At 41.5% G+C, this 19453-nt stretch overlaps 1 protein-coding gene across 5 annotated transcripts in view; it reads left to right on the forward strand.

Moving 5' to 3' along the window:
- The window catches only part of igsf11 (immunoglobulin superfamily member 11), an 89919-nt gene that overhangs the window by 51335 nt on the left and 19131 nt on the right, over positions 1-19453 (forward strand). The window contains exon 1 of one of the 5 annotated variants that reach the window (XM_029446261.1): positions 2872-2903. The exons of 2 other annotated variants lie outside the window; for them this stretch is intronic. The gene's annotated coding sequence lies outside the window, so the exon portion shown is untranslated. Of the gene's footprint in view, positions 1-2871; positions 2904-2930; positions 3007-10590; positions 10607-19453 lie in introns of those variants that run through there. 2 more of the 5 variants (XM_029446260.1, XM_029446262.1) reach the window with 2 other exon arrangements.

The raw sequence follows: 19453 nt of genomic DNA on the forward strand, positions 1-19453 counted from the left end.
TGATAAATGCTGACAAAGTGCTGCAACAACAGACAGAAACATTTGTCACATCTGCACAGCGTGGACTGGTCCCTGAGCCACTTCTCTCGCTTGACACTGACGCATTAAAATGGCTACATGTGCTTCAACCGAGCATGCTGATGACCTGAGTGTATGATTAACAAGCTTTGCTCCTTGCCAGAAAACGCCAGCCGTAGAAACTCTAATTGCCTTAGAATAAACATATAACACGCTGAGAGGGGGATAAAATTACCTCGAATCTTGGCATTGTGCCCCGCCTCCTACCTCCTCCTCAGTACCTCCATCTCTTACTTCATCTCCTTGGCTGTGCCCAAAGCTAACACTGTCTTTGTAGGACTGTCCCCAAGACAAGATGTAGGTACGAGTTTCAACCAAGGTCACCCATTCGTTTTCCAGCCTGTGACAGTTCTGTGGTACAGATATGGGTCAAAACTCTCAGAGTGTAGCCTTACTCCCCCTTTCTTCTCCCAGACCCTCCACTAAAGGGCTTTGGTTATTGTACATATATAGTCACCATTTCTTCTGAGATGTCTCAGTGGAATTCCAGCATAAAATTAGACTCTCCTGCTCCCCACCAACATTAAGTGCCGAAAGGAATCCGCAATGATCTTTCATTGATTCTTCAGCGCCATATGGAGGCCCATTAAATTGATCGTGGTGGCAGCAGCGGGAGCAACAGCACGATCCGAGCTAGATTTCCTCTGCATCACTGTCACTGCTCTCACAAGTCTGTATTTTACAGGTGAAGGATGCCATATAGTACCTACACTGATTGGTTTTCTCATTATGTGTTCATTTAGCACGCAGACAGCTAAGTAATCACAACTTCATTAGGCCTGTTCCCACATGGGACCAATGTGAATAGAAATGAGAGAACAGCAAGGCAGAGATGCACTCTGGTACCATTTACAGCACTTGTAGCACAACACAATGTATATACTTCAACTCTCTTCACATTGTACTGAAGGTTCCCATCGGACACGCACAGACAGAGGAGCATCTTAGACAAGATTTCTTTATTCTCTCTCTGTGGAGAGTGGTCAATGGTGAGAATGGTGGCCCTCAACACACATACTGTCCTGCTTCTATTCCCATTTTCTCCCTTACTGTAGGATGATTAATACAGTACAATAGCCTGTTCTTATGACAGTATATTATCACTGCTATTACAAGTCAGGACAGTAATCCCCCACTATAATTCTTATTCAATCCCTAATAATCTATCTTTCAATACATCATATCCAGATGAGTGTATGGAAATATTTCCATCAAGGGCCCCATATGACATTTTCTTCATTATTCATTCCAAGGTTAGTGCTAAAATTAGCTTATAGGGCTGCCAATGCCCTGTGCAATATGTATCAGAAAGTGTGAATTAAAGATATATTAAAATATGGATGTGACAAGATAGATACACATCGCTCTCTCGCCTAATAAGAAATATCAAATCCCTTCTTGGAAAGTGGGGGTGATGTGAAGTGATCCATTTGAGAAATCGAAGGTTCTTCAAATATCGTTAAAGATGAATGCATGAATCATTCATAATGTGAGCCTCTCTGAGCATGATTGGGTGCCTCATCTCTCCCTCTCTCTCTGCCACTGATTCACTCCTTTCCCCCTCATTTTCTCTGCATCAAGTCTGCACACGCACAGTAGTGGAAGGCAGTGTCACTGTTCATACACTGTTTTATAAAACTTTTTTTTTTTTTATAATTACAATTTGCTTAAACGTACTGAAGATATTCAGAAACTAATTGTTTTGATGAGGCTTTAAATAAAGTTAGTAAGCTAAGCAACACCCACACAATTAAATGAGAGCGGTAGGATAGCAGGTGATCAAGTCAGTCTCAACTTTCAAAAAAAAGATGGCTGCAGTCAATAATACATATATTCAAAAGTCTATATTAAAAATGAAAATAAAACTAAATATGTGTATGTTAGAACACAACTCAATAAATACAGTGATATAATGTATTCACAATGCAGCATAATCATGAAACAATTATAATAACTGGTGTAAACCAATAAACAACATATAACATTTAGATTTCTGAGATATTTAAGTGGAAAATGCCATTTGCCAGCTCTTTTCAAAAGGAGACTAGTTGTTGCATCAGTGTACGTAAGGTGATCCTTGTTTGCTTGTGGACGTGCATGTAAGAGAGAGAACGATGTGGTGGCGAGAGATTGGTAGAAAAGACAAGCTAGTGCAGCTGTAACGGACTGGAGTAGCCCGCTAACATCTCATTTATCTAAAAGGTTCGGATTCCCGGCCACACCAACACAGCGAGAATGACACCAAGAAACGTATAAAATGATTGACTTTTATTACAACATTACTTTTAAAACACCTCGTTAATAAATAGTTAAAATAATGTTAAGTGTCAAGCAATAGTTCAGGTTTAAAAATACCAAAAGTCCAGTCCAGTTAATATGGAACCGCTCCACGTTTTCCCTTGCGCCAGGGAAAGGGCGTGCTCCAGCCGGACTATCGATAGAGTGCGCCAAGGAGAAAGAGGGACCCGATCCGGTCCGATCTGCGGGGAGGCAAGGCAGCAACTGTCTTGGGAAACATCCTCCCGTCAGTGCGCGGCAAGGAGCAAAAGGGATCCGATCCAGTCCGATCTGCGGGAAGGCAAGGCAGCAACTGTCCTAGGCAACATTCTCCCGTCAGTGCGCGGCGAGGAGCAAAAGGAATCCTATCTGGTCCGATCTGTGGGGAGGCAAGGCAGCAACTGTCCTGGGCAACATTCTCTCGTCAGTGCGCGGCGAGGAGCAAAAGGGATCCGATCTGCGGGGAGGCAAGGCAACAACTGTCCTGGGAAACATCCTCCAAGGTCTGGTTCACCAGACGAGGAGGAGCTGAGGAGGATCAGTGCGCGGTGAGCGAAACATCCTCTAAGGTCTACATCCTGTAAGAGTCTACATCCTGTAAGAGTCTACATCCTGTAAGAGTCTACATCCTGTCAGTCTCTGATTCAGCAGGTAATCAGGCGTATTGATAGGGGAGTGGAGTCGGCAACTGGCGAATGAGATCTCTGATTTTAGCTGGGTTCAGGTGTCTCAATTAGCAATGCTGGGTTCAGGTGTGTCAATTAGCAACGCGTCTGTGTGTCTTTGTTATGACAGTTTGTGGAAAAGGTTAAAAGAAGCATGCAAATATTTATACACAACAAGAGTTCATCGCCATGATAGCGCACAACAACATTAAAATCACAACAATATATATATAACATGCAACAGTCATAAAAAGGGTTAACCATACATCACACTGTCTTAAAAGATGGCTTTATGACACAGCCAGTGAGGCAGATAGAGAGCGACAAAAATGACAAAAAAAATGACATCTCTAACTGAAATGGAATCTGAAAGAGTCATATTGGGAAATCCTCTGGAGGTTTTTGGAGTAAAAGCACAGAAAGCTTTAACTCAAGATGGACTGCTATGCTTCATGAGCTGCACTGACTCAGGAGAGATATTGCTGCTAATGCATGTAACTGCTTGTCTTTTACTGCCTAAGTCACTTTACTTTACCTTTGAGAGGAACTAATGGTGACCTAAGTATTTTGTATTCTCTTAGTCATGATGTAGAAACAAAATCCTCTCGGGATTGTCTGTGTGAAGTGCAATGAGACGTTCAAGTATGTTTTCTGCAACAAAAAATATTCTGAGGATTTGTCCCTCGCTCTCTGTGTCATCCCTAGATCCCGGAGTTGTATGATTCAGTTTATAGATCAACTTAATCCCTTTCATCCATATGTTGTAAGGCTGCATAATGAAACTATATACATTGTCCTCTCAATCTGTTTCACCTAGTATCTTCTGCGTGTTGAATGCAGACCGCAACGTAACATTGACTTATATAAATCCGATTACGCATGCAATATTTACTGTGTCTCTCAAAGCTCATTGTGGCGTACCAGTGTATAGCAGCACAGCTCTTTTTCTCTGCAGGTGTTTAACTTTACTCAAGGATACTAAATGTACGTGACATTTTAACTCATATGTTAATAGAGTTAACTTTAACATATCAATTTATGGCTCATCAATAACAAACACCTTCTTTAAATCTATTAATGTGAATGATGTTAAAAGGTCACACAAGGTTTAATGCACACAGAGATGCATCAGTATCAACTGGGCCCATACAAACACATCTTCCTTTGCTATGGATAATAATTTACACATCCATGTACTCAGACACGATAAAGTCAGCAGAAGTGTTAAGTTGAGGATCAAAACTTTAGTTTTTTGCCATGTTTATGTGTGTGTGTTTGCTTCCTTCATCACCAGAAGGCAGGAAGTTTATTAGAGCAGCTGGAGTCTGAACACCCTCTGATGTGGCACTAAACTTTAAATTGAGACCTCTCTCTGTGTGTGTGTGTGTGTGTGTGTGTGTGTGTGTGTGTGTGTGTGTGTGTGTGTGTGTGTGTGTGTGTGTGTGTGTGTGTTGTGGTGGGGTATGTCATGTTCTGCCACCCATGTGTCTTAAGCACATGCGATCATTAACCTGCAAATGTGTGCTATAACACTATAATCTATATCTGTGTTTGTGTAAATTTGGCCTGTGCATGTGTATTTGTGTGTTATGTTGTGTGTTTTGGGTGGGTTCGTGTGTGTGTGTGTGTGTGTGTGTGTTTTCTCCCACTTGGTCCAGGTGGCACAAGGAGGCATCCCTTCTGGCTTCCACTTTTGAACACGCTTACACAATAAGACACACAAGCTCACTCCGGTGGATGACTGCACGTTTCTACGGATGATTAGATTACGTAAGGAAACACCGCACAGTCCTAATAGTTGGTAAACCCAGATTACGCAGGATTATCATCCCTTTTGCTCCGCCTCTGTTCTCCCTCTGTGTGTGTGAGTGTTTTGCGCGTGTGTGTGTGTGTGTTGGTGTACGGGGAGAGTGGATGACGCGGGAGAAAACAGGAAGAGGAGGATGGGGGGGAAAAGGGCGACGTGTGTGTGGGTGGGGTGGGGTGGGGTGATGTGGTGTAGGAGGGTTGAATGATGCTGCAAACACCAGAGCCAGATGGGACAGAACCCCTAAGCAGCTTAGTCACAGTAATCACGCAGGCTAAGTTGCCATCAATGGTGTATGTGCATGTTTGTGTGTGTGTGTGTGCGTGTGTGCATGTGTGTGTGTGTGTGTGTGTTACATTCATGTAGACGTGCGTCTGTGCATGTGTAGTGTATCTCATGCATTCAACTTTGCCTGCGCAGACGCATGCTCGTGTACAAACGCTGACATCAGAGAATGTGAGAAAGAGAAAGAGAGTGAATAAGAGATGGAGCAAACATTCTCATGCAATCAAGATATTAGAGGAGACAGGGAGAGAGTGGGAGAGAGTGGGAGAGAGTGGGAGAGCGAAGCTGCATGTGGAAAGAGTGTGTTAGTGGTGTAAGAAGAGATAAAGGAGACGAGCAGGTCAATGAGGTGGTATCATTTCGTTCTCATGCCAATGAGGTATCACAGAAACAATGGAGTAGGAAATTACACTGTGTTTGTCACGCTACACGGGCATTGGCCTCAGGAGATCAGGAATCAATAACTCTCTGTCAATAGCAATCAGCTTTGGATTTCTGTATAGAATTGATCACTGAGGGTCAAAAATCAAGAAAATTAATATCCACTGATTTGCATAAATATGCATATGTATGATACATAAACACATAAAGAGCACTCATGTCTTTGCAAAGCATTTGTGTTGTGTTCCTTCCCACACAGTGAGAGAGGAGATGGCTTTAAAACTACATCAAAGAAAAAAAAACTGTAAAACCCAGGAGAGAAGCTTGCATGAATGTATTTACCTACATGAATATTCAATAATGGGGATGCAGCACTTCACAAAGGGAAGTAATCACTGATTTATTTATTACTGTTTTTGACATGCTATGCAATTATGCCACTGCAGGCAGGCTGTTGGGCTGCTCCCTTCCCCAGGCTGTGTGTCTCGAGGTAGCACTGGTTAACTTTAAAGCTCTAATATTGATTCAAATGGATCAATAGTGATGATTGTTCTGGTGCAGGCATAATAACAGTGATTAGTGAATGATGGATAAATGATATGCTGTGAAAATGACTCGCATTGTCTCATTTTTAGCACCGAAGGAATTAGTCATCGTTCATTTGTGAGCTTCTTTGTTCCAATTATTTAATTCAAATATTAAAATCAGATGCTGCTCTCACCTTACTTTTCTTTCCCCGCATTCCCCCCCTCTCCTCTCTCTCTTCCCCTCTCCCAAGAGAGGAGGGAGACGACAGCTAGTCCCACTCTCCGCTCATTGAACATTCATCTTTGCTTTTGATGGAATTAATTTGAATGTAAATGATGCAGTAATGGAAAAGCTTTCATTGGCCCGAGCCCACAAACATTCACAGAGCGATACCACCCGCGCTTCCCCCTGAAGTCTGAGCCATTCACAGAGAGTGAGAGAAAATCAACAAGGAGCTACAACAATACGGAGATATTACTTTCTCTGAAGCCATTAACAGCTGTGGAACATAATGAAATTACATTGTCACTCAATTGAATTAGTCAATGATTTGATCAATACATGTCGTAATTCTTAATTTGTAATTTTTACTCTACGCCAACGGAGCCATTTGTTTCATTATGGCCCTTAAGGGAGAAGGTCGGATCAAATAACCCAGCACATTCTTTTGCCACTGAAATTGCAAATTACACAATAAGACTTTACTCTGAAGGGAAATATACAATTTAACAAATGAGAAGGCAAGAAGGCAATTGCAAAATGCAGATGTTCATCTTCTGTGCACCTGTTTGCAAGTACAAAATAATATATATACATTTTAATATTTTTGAAAATTCAAAATCAAGAACATCAAAGACCTCAGGATGGGTGTAGGTACAGGTCAAGTCCAGGTTACAGGACGTGCATCTCACCAAACTTTAAGAATAGGACCTATTTCAGTGTAGATTTGTCCTCTGTTTTTATTAATTCAGTATAAGTGGAGAACCGTGTAGGGCCCATTTTTGGAGAAGAGAAAGGTAAGCATAAAATAACTTCTGTCTCACATGATACTTCCTCTCCTCTCCTGTTTCTCTATTCCTTCACTCATCTTCATGTCACTGTCACACAAACAGTTCCTCTGCCCATCCTTGTCTATCTGCTACAAATCCTAATAAAATGATAATATCTACATAACGTCACAGTCCAGTTAAAACCATGTATCTCCAAATCAGCTCATGAAGGGGGACAAATCATGTTTAAGAGATGCATGGTTTTCACAGGACAAGCAACGATGAACGGATGTAAGACAGAAGACACAGTTGGTGGTTAAAATAAAAGTAAAAAATTCAATGTCAAAGTTAGAAATATGGTCAAAGAAAGGTTGAAAACTAGGCCACAATTTAATCCATGCATTTATCTATCTATGTTTGACCATTTAATATCCTATAGATACAATTTATATTTGCTGGCATCTGCATTTGACCCCCTCTTCCACTAATCACTGTGTTTTATTAGGCAGCTGCAGCCCTCTTCTTGTTCAGAGGTCTATGGCCACATTCACCATTCCACGTCTTTTACATCCCCATTGATTTCCAGTATCCTCCCAATGTGAGCATCTGGCCCACTCACCCCGAGCATCGTACATCACCTGACATTAAGGTTTCACCGTTTATATCGCTCCCTTTATATCATCATATCCCTTACAGACACCTCTGCCTTTACGGCTTCCTCAGCCCCTCTGATTTCAAACTGATTTGCCTCTCTGAATTGCCGCTTATCTTTCCTTGTAAAAAGATAGTTATATTTTTGAGGATATTTCTTAGTATGGGAGAAAAAAAAAGATTTATCAGCCTTTTCAATGATGACTTCCTTCAATCCTCCTCTTCTAACTATACGGCCTGAGCGTAGCCTTGTGAATCAGTCAAGATGTCACTTTGATGCTTTGTAAATCCTGCTCCTCTCTTTTGACTCTCCTTAGATGGAGGTATAAGAATATCATAATATCTTTTGGAAATCGTATGCGTTCCCTGTTCTCTCCGGCACTCTTTGAGACAGGAATAGACTGATGAAGTGTGTGACTGCCTCCACAGTAATTATGTGATGAATGCGTTCATTCTGTGTGTAGCCCCGAGCAGTGAATAGCTCAAGTGATTATTGAGGGGTGTGTTCTTTGTGTGTCTATGTGTGTGCACATGAGAATAGATAGGCTCGAACAAAGACTCTCAAAGAAAGAGGACAGCGTGCGTGTTATTAACTTTCTGCGAATCAAATTTGATGTATCAATGGATGAATCAAAGCAGGTTCCCGCATTCAAAAATTGTTAATAACCTGGCTCCTCGTTGAAAGTCTTCCGAGCCAAAAAGGCGATCCATTTAGTGCCACACCCTACTGTCATTTTCCACCACACATTTAGAAATATTGAGCCAGCTGCCATTTTTCTATTTCTGTGACAACACCATTTATTTCAGCTTTGAGTGAAACGTTAAGGCTAACACATCAAGCCTTCAACATTTTAAACCCCGTTAGATGGATGTTAAGCTCCATTAATAATACCTTGGTCTTGCTAACCAGCTCATATGGATTTTCCTTCATAGGCGGGATATAGTGCGAGTGACAGAGCTAGTGACAGAGCTAGAGTCAGAGCTGGAGGGAGTGCAAGATGGATCATAGAAGGATAATGTACAATGGCTCCCATATCTAGCGCCTTAATAGAGCTATATTATTGTAAGCCTCCAAGGGCTGGACCTTAGCAAACATAGTTATGTGTTTGGAAGAGCAGGTAGGACGCACAAAGAATGCTGTGCTCAGATGCAGCTCTGAGAGCCTGGAGATCCGTATTCCTCTTAACTGGGCATTTGCGATTTGCCGCCCTTAATGTTACAGTTTCAGAGTGCAACTTATACACCACTGTCTTAAATATGGACCGCTCTACAACGTCACACAGCAAGAAAGGTAATATTACAAACCAGGTTCTGCTGCCTTCCCGCCCGGCTCAGGTTCTGACACAACGACAGCTCGCAGCTACTTAAAAAAAAAAAAAGGAGGCTAAAGTTTTCTGTCCATCAGGAAATTATGTAATTCACACTGAGACTCGAGGCAGAGGGAAAACCAGAAATAATTATTTTCAAGATTATTTTTTGGGGGGCTTTTTCCCTTTTATTATTCAGCACAGCTGAAGACGAGCAGGAAAGGGGGAGTGAGGGGACAATATGCAGCAAATATCGAACAAGGTCCGCTGCAGTAAAGACTGAGCCTTGGTTCATGGGCCACCTGCTCTACCAGGTGAGCTACCAGGCGTTAAAAACATTTGATAAATATAATGTAGTTTCAACAAACAAACCTTACGTACTTCTTCTGGAACATTCTAAGAGCTATTACAAATGATTTTTAAGGTAAAATTGTTACATAATGTTCCTTTGAGTGCATATTTGAGATACTCAAGTATTTTTATTTTACATTTCATTTTATGCTTTACATTATGTGGGGGCTGTGGCTCTGGAGGAAGAGCCACAGAGGTACTGCACTTTGGAAAAAAGTGTTGCAATCCGTTTAGTTCTAATCCTCTACATTTACTGTATCTGACAGCTGTAGGTTATCTTTTTTTAAATTATACATTTTACATACATACATATGATTATCTCATAACACATGATGTATTGCTGTCGATCAGACCATCCATCAGCCAGGTCTGAATTAACATGTGACCCGGCCCCTCTGAAAGACAGTATTAATACATGAGCCACTATGAGGCTCTTATCATTTTAGTTAAGGTTGTGCTTTGGTACTTATTTACCAAATAAATGTGTAATTTATCAAATTAAAAAGTAATTGCCACAAAGTTAACCTATAGGACCTTTGGGGCCGCTGAAGGTTTGGGGGCAGTTGCACACTTTGCTTGGTTGATAATCCTTGTAAACAGTTTATAACTATCAGCCCCGGACTGAGCTATAACATGTAATGGCGCTTACATGTTAATAAAAATAATAACTATAACACAGACAGGAGCCGTTGTTTTACCTAAGTATCTGAATATGTCTCCTACTGCTGGTAATATAATGAGGCTTTTATCTAGTTTGTATACAAGACTCACATGACCACAGTTACACACCAACATGGACACACACACACTCAGTCGTCCTCAGAGGCCCACAACCAGCTCACTGCCTGTCAGTCAGGCCCCGAGGACTCTCAGTGGACGCCCGCACACAGAAAGACGCGAAGAAAAGATCAATGTGCTTGCATTTATCGAGCAACATGTCCCCCCTCCCTCCCACACAGAAGCGTACACCTCCACCCCCCCACCATCACCACAATCCCCACCACCAAGTCTCTGACCTGCACCTAGACAGCCGACGCAGTGAAGGTATTGATTTCCTTATATCAACTCCGCCTTCATGAAAAGCTTCAGGCAGCAGAGAAGAAGAGAGAAGAAGGAGGGGAATAAAGAAGAGACAAATGGGAAGAAAATGAGGGAGCTTCAGTAGATAAGAGAAAGGGAGGAGGAAGAGGAGGGCAGGAAGAAAGAGTGTAAAGCCTGGTGTCTCTAATACCGTACATAATGCTCAAAAAGACTCGCATGTCAGATGAAAGCGAGGCCTAAACTTTGGTACGTGCCACGGCTTTTGAAATATTAAAAATGAATAGCTTGATATGTACTTGTTGTATTTGATCTGGTGTGATATGCATGATTCACAGGCTTTTCTAAAGAGATGGTGGATGGTAGTGAAGCTTACAGTATGGACACTACATTTATGTTTAGCACAGACAGATATGGACTTTTGACACTTTACCATGAGAACACTAGCTGCTTCTTTTTACCTGGACCTAACGCATGCTCCAATATGCTCAACACCAACTGACACATGTCTTTGAGGATTGGGAAAGAAGTTATACATTTAGCCATTTTATCAGTACTGCAGCAGTAGTGAGAAGTTTTTACGTATGTTTGGATACATTTTTTCCTCAATGAAAATGTTTCTACATTGAAATCCTTTCTAGTCAACACAAAGCCACGCTTATCAAAGGCCCTGGAAGAATCCAACTATACACCTTGCAGCCTGACTTTAAAGTCTACAGGTGCTTCACTATTAAAGCATCACTATAAAAAGAAAGGTTCCTAGATCTTTACGATCTCACGGTGAACACTGTATTCATGGTCCTTCAGGTCTTTACGCTGAGTAAATGATCTGGGTTTTTTAATCTGCAGTTTGTACAATGGGTACTGGAAGGCCTTCATAAAGTGTTGTGATTCCTTCTATCGCTGGGCATTCATCTCTTATCCAGGTTAAACCAGGTTCAAAGATGAAATTCCACCAGACATCACAAAATAAAACAGTAACACCTTTTCCTTTCTCCTCCCATTTACTCTAATCAGGTAAAGACTGTGGCTAACAATGGCTAAGACGTCAGTTATGTAATGAGTATTTGACCTGGCCTCGGTGTGGATATAAGAATGTGGTTATGTTGGGGTGTTTAAAACATTAGTGCGTTTGGAGCCTAATGGGCAGCACGTGCGGCTCCTCACTCATCAGCTGTTACTCTCTTCTGCCTTCCTTCCCTTGCACTGTCTCTCACACGCCTTTCTCTCCGTCATGCACGCACACTCATTTTCACCCATCTTCTCTTTTCATTGCAAACTCTCTCTTTTGTGGAGGAGGAATAGGAGGCGTGTTTGCCAGCCATATGGCAGTGCCAGGGGCGTCCGGAGCAGATGTGCTCGGCATTGGGGCTCTGCTCCATCAAGCACATTCACACACACACACACACACACACACACACACACACACACACACACACACACACACACACACACACACACAGAGGCTTGCACATTGCCTGCTACCAAGGAAGAGGTCACTGACTGACAACAGCATTATCTAACTCCCAAAGTGCAGCCACGCTGGCTGTAGGAGCGACAAAACCTATAGTGTGAAACCTTTGAGTCTTCAATTGGACTTTCAATTAAAGTCTATGGGTGCCTCCCTCTCAATGTTATTCAGCGATCTATAGTCAGTATGTGCTATGTTTCTCTGATTCCTGTAATAATACTCATATTCATTTTGAATTCAACCATGTATGTATATAAAACACACTTAAATGCACAATGCTGCAACACACGTTAGAGATGCTTGTAGAACAGCAGAATAGCGGGTTTGTCAGAAGAGTCAGATATGTCCTTTTTTATGTCTGATTGCAGAAAGCTGGTAAGTTTCTCAAAGAGTTGCCTTTGACTGATCAGAGTTGTAAGAAAACTTCTCTTCAGTGATCAGCGTTTGGTTGCTTTTGACTTCCCGTTTCCTTTGCTGTCTGGGAAAGAGCCGTTGCCTTAAGAGCGCTGACTCAGCGTGTTTGTGTTGATTTTTTCATGAGCCGTTTTTGCTGAATAGTAGAAGAACGATGGAGGTGTGTGTGTGTGTGCATGTGATACAGTACAGTAAAGTTTCCTTCGAATGAAATGGGATGTAAATTTGACCAGTGTGCAGAATGAGAATATAGGTTGGTTCCCAGTGTTTGCTGAGCCAGCATTTGACCTACATCAAACATCCAAAAGCAGAATTAGTTAGGAAGCATCAATCATGTTGGTCAACACCTAGCAACAAGCACACATCAAAGGGTTCGGGGTAAAAAGGGCAAAAAGATGCACTTCCTTTGAGTGTTCCTTAAATGACTGTTTCAAATGTACCTCAGTTTATTATTTACATCTAATTAGTAAAAGCTTGTTCAGACAGAAATCAAAGAAAATAATGATGCAGTGATTGTGCCAGAAATGATATTACAATAATGATTGACAAATCTTTGATGTTCATAGATGAGCATTTCCGTTTGGGACTTATAGCTCTGAAATAATATCCTGTCAATTGATAATTAATTTTTCCTTTTAATGGAAATGATTATGTATCGCCAGACATAATGCAATAACATAATGGTGAGATTTCATATGACCTCCTTCATGTGTGTATTTTCCACTAGAAAATGACGTCCATGTATTAGTGCACTATTCATTCAGAGTACTTGTTTACACAAAATTGGAAATGTCTATTTAGAAAAGTCAATTTTCGCCCCCCCCTCTGTTCCTGGATCAACACAAAATAATGAATCAAAAGATGACCTGTAGCTGATCTGTTTATATGGCATCATGAAAGTAGATGGGAGAATTGTTTTTTTTTTAATTAGATAAAAATGTTTTTTTGAAGGGAATCAATATTTGATATTATTTCATTTCCAAATAACATCATGCATCACTTTGCTGGTCATATATCAAGGTGGAGTCAGCTAAGAGCAGCTGTGTGTGTGTGTGTGTGTGTGTGTGTGTGTGTGTGTGTGTGTGTGTGTGTGTGTGTGTGTGTGTGTGTGTGTGTGTGTGTGTGTGTGTGTGTGTGTGTGTGTGTGTCCTTTCAAATATAGCGCAAGTTTGACATGTCCGATCTGACATATACAGTGTGTGTGTGTACGAATATATTATATGTTGTGGTTGTTTTTTTACTAATCATGAAGAATGTCAGACAACGTGAAGGAAGAAGAAGAAAGAAAGACTTGAGCAGTAGCTGTCACTCCTTTGGGAAATGGCCTGGGTCTGGTCCCTTCTGTTCCCCACAGTCCTCTGACGGACTCCACTCCGGTCTGACTGACTGATATTAAAGAAAGATTTATCATATCTTAAGTAGTAAAACTAATTATTCTTAAATTCAACCATTTTAAACTCTTTTGAATCAGATTTGCCAGGACTTTGCCCCCACCACATACTCAGCTGTGACTTCCAGCCTCAGTCTCTCTGCTTTCTTCCGATAATACACATCAGTGGCACTGAGTTAAGGGGGGTTCATCCTGAAGGTGAGCCGCACAGGGACTCAAACGGGCCATAAATCATTACGGGCTCTTATTGCTGGAGAACTGTACTGACCAAATCAGCTGCAGAAGTGCTGCTGCTCCTAAGAGGCCCGGCTAGTGTTGGCGGGCTTACAATCACTGTCTTTTGAGAGGTAGTGAAGAAGAGGAGGACAGAAGGAGAGATACAAAGAGGGGCAGATCAAACCAAGCAGAATGATTAGGAGGAGACACAAAGAAAAGAACAAAGTAGAGTAAGACAATTAAGTAAGAGCGCAATCTCTGCCTACAAGCCAATTACTAACTAAGGGGCAGGAGACAAGGTTACCTTAGGCTAAATGCTGGTTCCAGGAATAGTACTCTAGTATTATCTGCTGGCTGGCGCAGCAAGGCTCTGGCTAGCTGACTGAGAAGCTTAGACTGTATTCGTGTTAACCTGTGCCGTGCAGACAGTGGAGAGAGTAGACTGGCGTTACCTGTTGACGTGTGCTATAAAGTGGGAAACAGTGCTGCTTTTCCACAAAGTTTCAGGGCCTCCGGTTTCACTAAAACGTCCGCAGTAAACTTTGGGATAGTACGTTTGTAATAGTTTTATGGAACATTTATCATTCCAAACCTTGTCTACATGGTGGATAGGGTTATTTATTTAATTGTAAAATACCTAATGCAATTTATGCAATTATAAACATGATTGTGTGACATCATATTGCTCTTATCCAAGTCAATAATGGAACTTTGTCTTGGGATTGTAATTTCTACACCCATTGTCCTACTAACCTTTACCTCTGTGCTACCTATACATGGCGACACACTTCATTCTGATATCTGTTGCAGAACCAGGCCGTTGTGTCTCACTTAAAAGGAACTTGAGGACGCCAGCTGCCAAATAGCCAAACAGAACCCCATGCCAATCATGTCATCTTACTGGCAGATCAGTATGCTTGCCAGGATGTTAGATATACGTGCAGACACTGTGACAGGTTTGCCAAACATGCAAGTCTGACAGGGAATGGAGTGACTACACACTCTGCGAGGGGGCTGGTGGCTGACAGGGTAAGAGTCTATTTCTTTGGGGAAATCCAGGTCTGGTTCCTCAGCTGTCATTTGAACAACATACCGAACAACATGTGCTGGCACTTTGAAAAACCGCATGTTTTTCTTTTGCTGTATGAGCAAGCATTGGAGCGATGTTTTTGATTAGAGCTGTATATTTGCGATTAGTGTACTCCACTGAAGTTGGTACTTGATGTTTTTTGGACAAAGTGTGTGTGTGTGTGTGTGTGTGTGTGTGTGTGTGTGTGTGTGTGTGTGTGTGTGTGTGTGTGTGTGTGTGTGTGTGTGTGTGTGTGTAGTGTCCGGGGCTGCATGTGCAGAGCCATCTGTTTGCTGCTTTAGCAGTAGTCTTCCAATGCCCAGGCTTATCTGTGCACGAGGGCAGTGGCCTACTTTAACCTTCTGCTCGCTCATTGCACACAGCCGAGCACAGTAGTTTGGTTGATCACCCGTTTGCTTGTTCAAAATAACTTTCCAACATTTCATTTGCATTAGCAATCAGTCTTTAGATTATTATTCATGACATTTCTAACTGTGTGATAATATCATGTATATAGAATCTTACCAACACCTAATTGCCATTTGATTCTAATTGTTTCTTGATCGTATGCACTTAATTATAGTATATTTTCCATTTAGCTTAAAAAAAATGTTATTGTGCAACTTTGAGCACACGGTGGTAGACTGCCTACAGTAGTCAGCTGCAACGTCTCACACAAGCAGTCTCACAACTGGGGACGTTCTGCTACTCATGTGATACATGCTTGTTTCGGCACAACATGGGACCAGACTTAGAAGTGTGTCGTGTTTATGTTGTGCACGTAGAAAAACATCTGATGAGTTATCATCACAAGTCAAAACACCACCAGTATGCTGAGATTACAATAATCAATCAAATATATTTTTAGAAATAGGTGTTTAGCTTCTATACTGCAAATGTAATATCTTTGCAAAGCATTACAGAATAATTTAGGTTTAGTTTTGCTAAAGTGAGATTGAATTTATACAGATGATTGTAAGAATGAGGCTGTGAGCAAATAGTGTGAGCAATGCTACATGCTTTAGCTTGTATGTGGGCTATGAGGCCTTGTGTTTATAGTAGTAACACATTAGGAGCGCAGTAAGCCGTGCTAGTCAGACTCAGTACTGTTAAGAGGACAGTATTAAGCTGTGTAGGCTTGTCAGTGGGCCCTGTTAGGGAGTTGGCTGTTGTGGCTAATAGGTCAACTGGGAGGGGCGGGGCAGGGGATCAAGGGGAGGATGATGAAGAGATTTTTAGGGCTCTTTCATTGGGTGAGGGTGTGTTGGACGGACCAAAGAGGGAAACAAATTGAGAGGAGGAAAGGAGAGGAAGAAAAGAAGGAGTTAAATGGGCAAAGTCATGTGAGAAAAACCTCTGGCAGACATTAAACTGACATCATCTGAGTTCCCTGTGACCCACCAAAATCCCAATGAGAGTGAATGTTTCCCAATAAGAATGAAGAATCAAGTTTTCCCAATCAGAGAGTTTAACCTGAAGAAGTACCTAGTCTTTCATATATTGAGTCATGTACCAATTTGCTGCATGCACACCTTCATTGTGCATTTATTGTAGTGTGTAGCTCTGATTGTAGCTACAGCTATAATAAAATATGCACAACATTTGAACTAGGACAGTGCACGCAGTCAGACGCTGAAGAGATTGTTTCTGCTTTAGTTAACGCAGTTCTGTTGTATGCTTTGTGTATTTCAGTACACAGTCGAAAGGACCAACATTTGCTTCTTTGTGAAATATGAATGATGACCTTTTATGATGTTGTCCCTATGGACTTTGGTTATAAACAGCCCTGTCCTAAAGGTGGAGTTTGTTTACTCTGCTGTATAACATCCTCTTACAGCCATATCTAAATCTAAAGGTTTATTACAATCTCGTATATGAGATATGAGATCATTTATTGTATGTGGCATCAAGAGCTTGGCAGGTAGAAGCTTGCATCAGAAGCTTAAAGGAATATATTGATATTGATAATCTCTTTCTTGCTGAGAATTACTTTACTGAAGAGTGATACCAGTCACATGTCAATACATTAATTATGAAGCTGCAGCCAGTTGCCGGTTAGCCTAGTTTAGCATTAAGAATAGAAACAGGGGGAAACAGCTGCCCTATGCTAACAAAGTCCGTCTACCCACACCTCGGAAACTCACTAAGAAACAGATTGTATCTTGTTTGTTTCATTTGTGCAAACATTGAAGTGTAAAAACGGCAAGATATAGTCCTCACATAAATAAACTACTTATCATTTTTACACTTCCTTTTTGTAAGGACAAAACAAATAAGATAATGTATCGGTAGACTAGCCGCTTCAGCCCTGTTTCCAGTCTTTATGCTAAGCTAACCGTCATACAAACTGGCTGGCTTCACTCTCTCAGCAAGAAAACTAAATGTCTATTCCATTGAAGTCTTACAAGCGTTCCAAGCTATTCAGAAAGTAAAGACTGATTTGAAAAGATTTATATAATGTGTCATCGCAGCTAATAAAGAGTTGTTAAAGTAGTATACAGCGTTACCCTTTCAGGACCAAAAGTGAGTTAGTTAGTGACTTATCTTTACCTCAGCAGTGCTTTGAGCATGGTGCTTGATGAGTTTGCACCGAGCAGCTGGGTACACAACTATACCACCTGAGTTTCACACGGATGTCTTTGCTCGCTTGTTGGTCCGCCGTGGTGCCTCACGGGCAGTGGCAACATCACAGGGTTCGCCATACATGAACACAGCTCATTATAAGGCCCCTGGGTCTACTGCAAGAGAACGGGACACAGAGCTTCGTGTCTGTACGTGGGCACAGGTGTCGGTGCACACGAATCCATGTGTGGATGTGTTCATGCTTTTGTTTAATTTCATGCTTTTTGTCCTTGAAGTTCACTTCCAGTGTGTAGGTTAAATCGCAATCGCAATCGCAAATGGCGTTTGAGTCCGAAGAGAAATTCTATAAAGGATGCAGGATTAAACATGAAATGTGATCAGAGATGCCAACTGTCACGCCCGAAGCAGGAGATACATGATTTTATGCTCGATGTCTCGTCGCTTGCTCACTCTTCTCTTGTTAGTCCTTAAAAGGTCTCACGCTCAGAGAAGACGCAGCTGACAAAAGGTGGCTATCACGCATGAAGCGTGTCAATGTCGCCTTCTGATTTAAAACATTTAAATATTGTCACAGACCCTACAAGCACATAAATGTGGTCTTTGGGTGTACACTTTGAGGTCAAAGTTGAAGGATGTTGCCTGCAAAAAGGAAGAATCTTGGTTTAGTGTCAGAAAAAGAGTATATACAGTATATGTCACTTTTACATCTATAGTGATGTGTGTTGCCTTTCCTTAGTTTTTTTTAATGACTTTTAGCACCATCATCAATCATCGCACTTTAAAAGGTGCACACATGTGTAGGTGTGTCTCTGAAGCTGTGCCAGAGGCTCATCACAGCGTCAGGGCATCTGTTTGAAACTGAAATAAAAGTAAAGCCTATGAATAAAAGAGCCACATGAATAAAAACACAGGATGCAAATGACTTGCCAATCGGGGCTTGTCTTCTGTGTGTGAGAGAGTGGAAGTGTTGTATTCACCCTGCATTTGTTCTCCTTCCCATCATGGCTGAACCTTAGCTTGACTCAGAGTGTAAGCAAACACACACACATTTCCATACTCTCTGAGGTGTATGGTTTTCTCATGCATTAATCAACAGCAGTTTTGACACTCCCGGATGAGGAGGGAGAGCAGTTTTAACTGAGCCACGCTGTTGGTTCTCTCCTTCGCTCCACCATCACTGCGAGCGCTGCCTGAGGTGACTTTATCAATTAGGCCTCTCTAGAAACAGCAGCATCTTCCCTCCTTCCTTATATCCTCCTGAATTCCTCTCCTCCCCTTTTCTCTCTTTTATGTATTCCTCCTCTCTGTAACTCCTTGTCTGATTTCTGTTCCTCCCTTCTCATTGTACATCCTTGACTTGTGCTTTTCTCTTCCTCTTCCTTGTCCATTACCGCCCAAACTTTCTACCCACCCGACATGTCCTGCCCTGTTACTCCTCTCCCATGTGTTACTTCCTCCTTCATTCTCTTTCCATTACTGTGTCCTTTTTAAATCTATACAAATAGACAATAGACCTTTGCTTACAGAGCTTACGGAATAATGGTAAAAAAACGGATCTTAAAACATTCATTTTTTACTCTTTTGTTTTGTGTAAAATCATTGTTTCTATTATGATTTATTTAGTATGCAAATTATTTGTGTTACCATGAAATGAATGCCAAACATGATTTATTTCGCACTCAAATTCTCTAAAACTTTATTGTCATGTCATTATTGACAGAAACATGCAAAATTGGAAAACACAACTCGAGATGATAAATTACTTTTTACAAGAGGACAAACTTGCAGTAGAGGCTTTCCATTTACCTGTGCTGATTAGCAAACGCATACCTTCCTTGACTTTCTTTATGGTGTATTATCCAATCACTCACAGGCAATCTCATCTTGACAGTGTTCCCCAAAACACCAGGAAGCTTCTGTATGTGAGTAACTTGCCAAATGTCAAAATTCTGC

The sequence above is a fragment of the Cottoperca gobio genome, chromosome 13 (assembly GCF_900634415.1).
Source record: "Cottoperca gobio chromosome 13, fCotGob3.1, whole genome shotgun sequence".
Taxonomy (NCBI): Eukaryota; Metazoa; Chordata; class Actinopteri; order Perciformes; family Bovichtidae; genus Cottoperca; species Cottoperca gobio.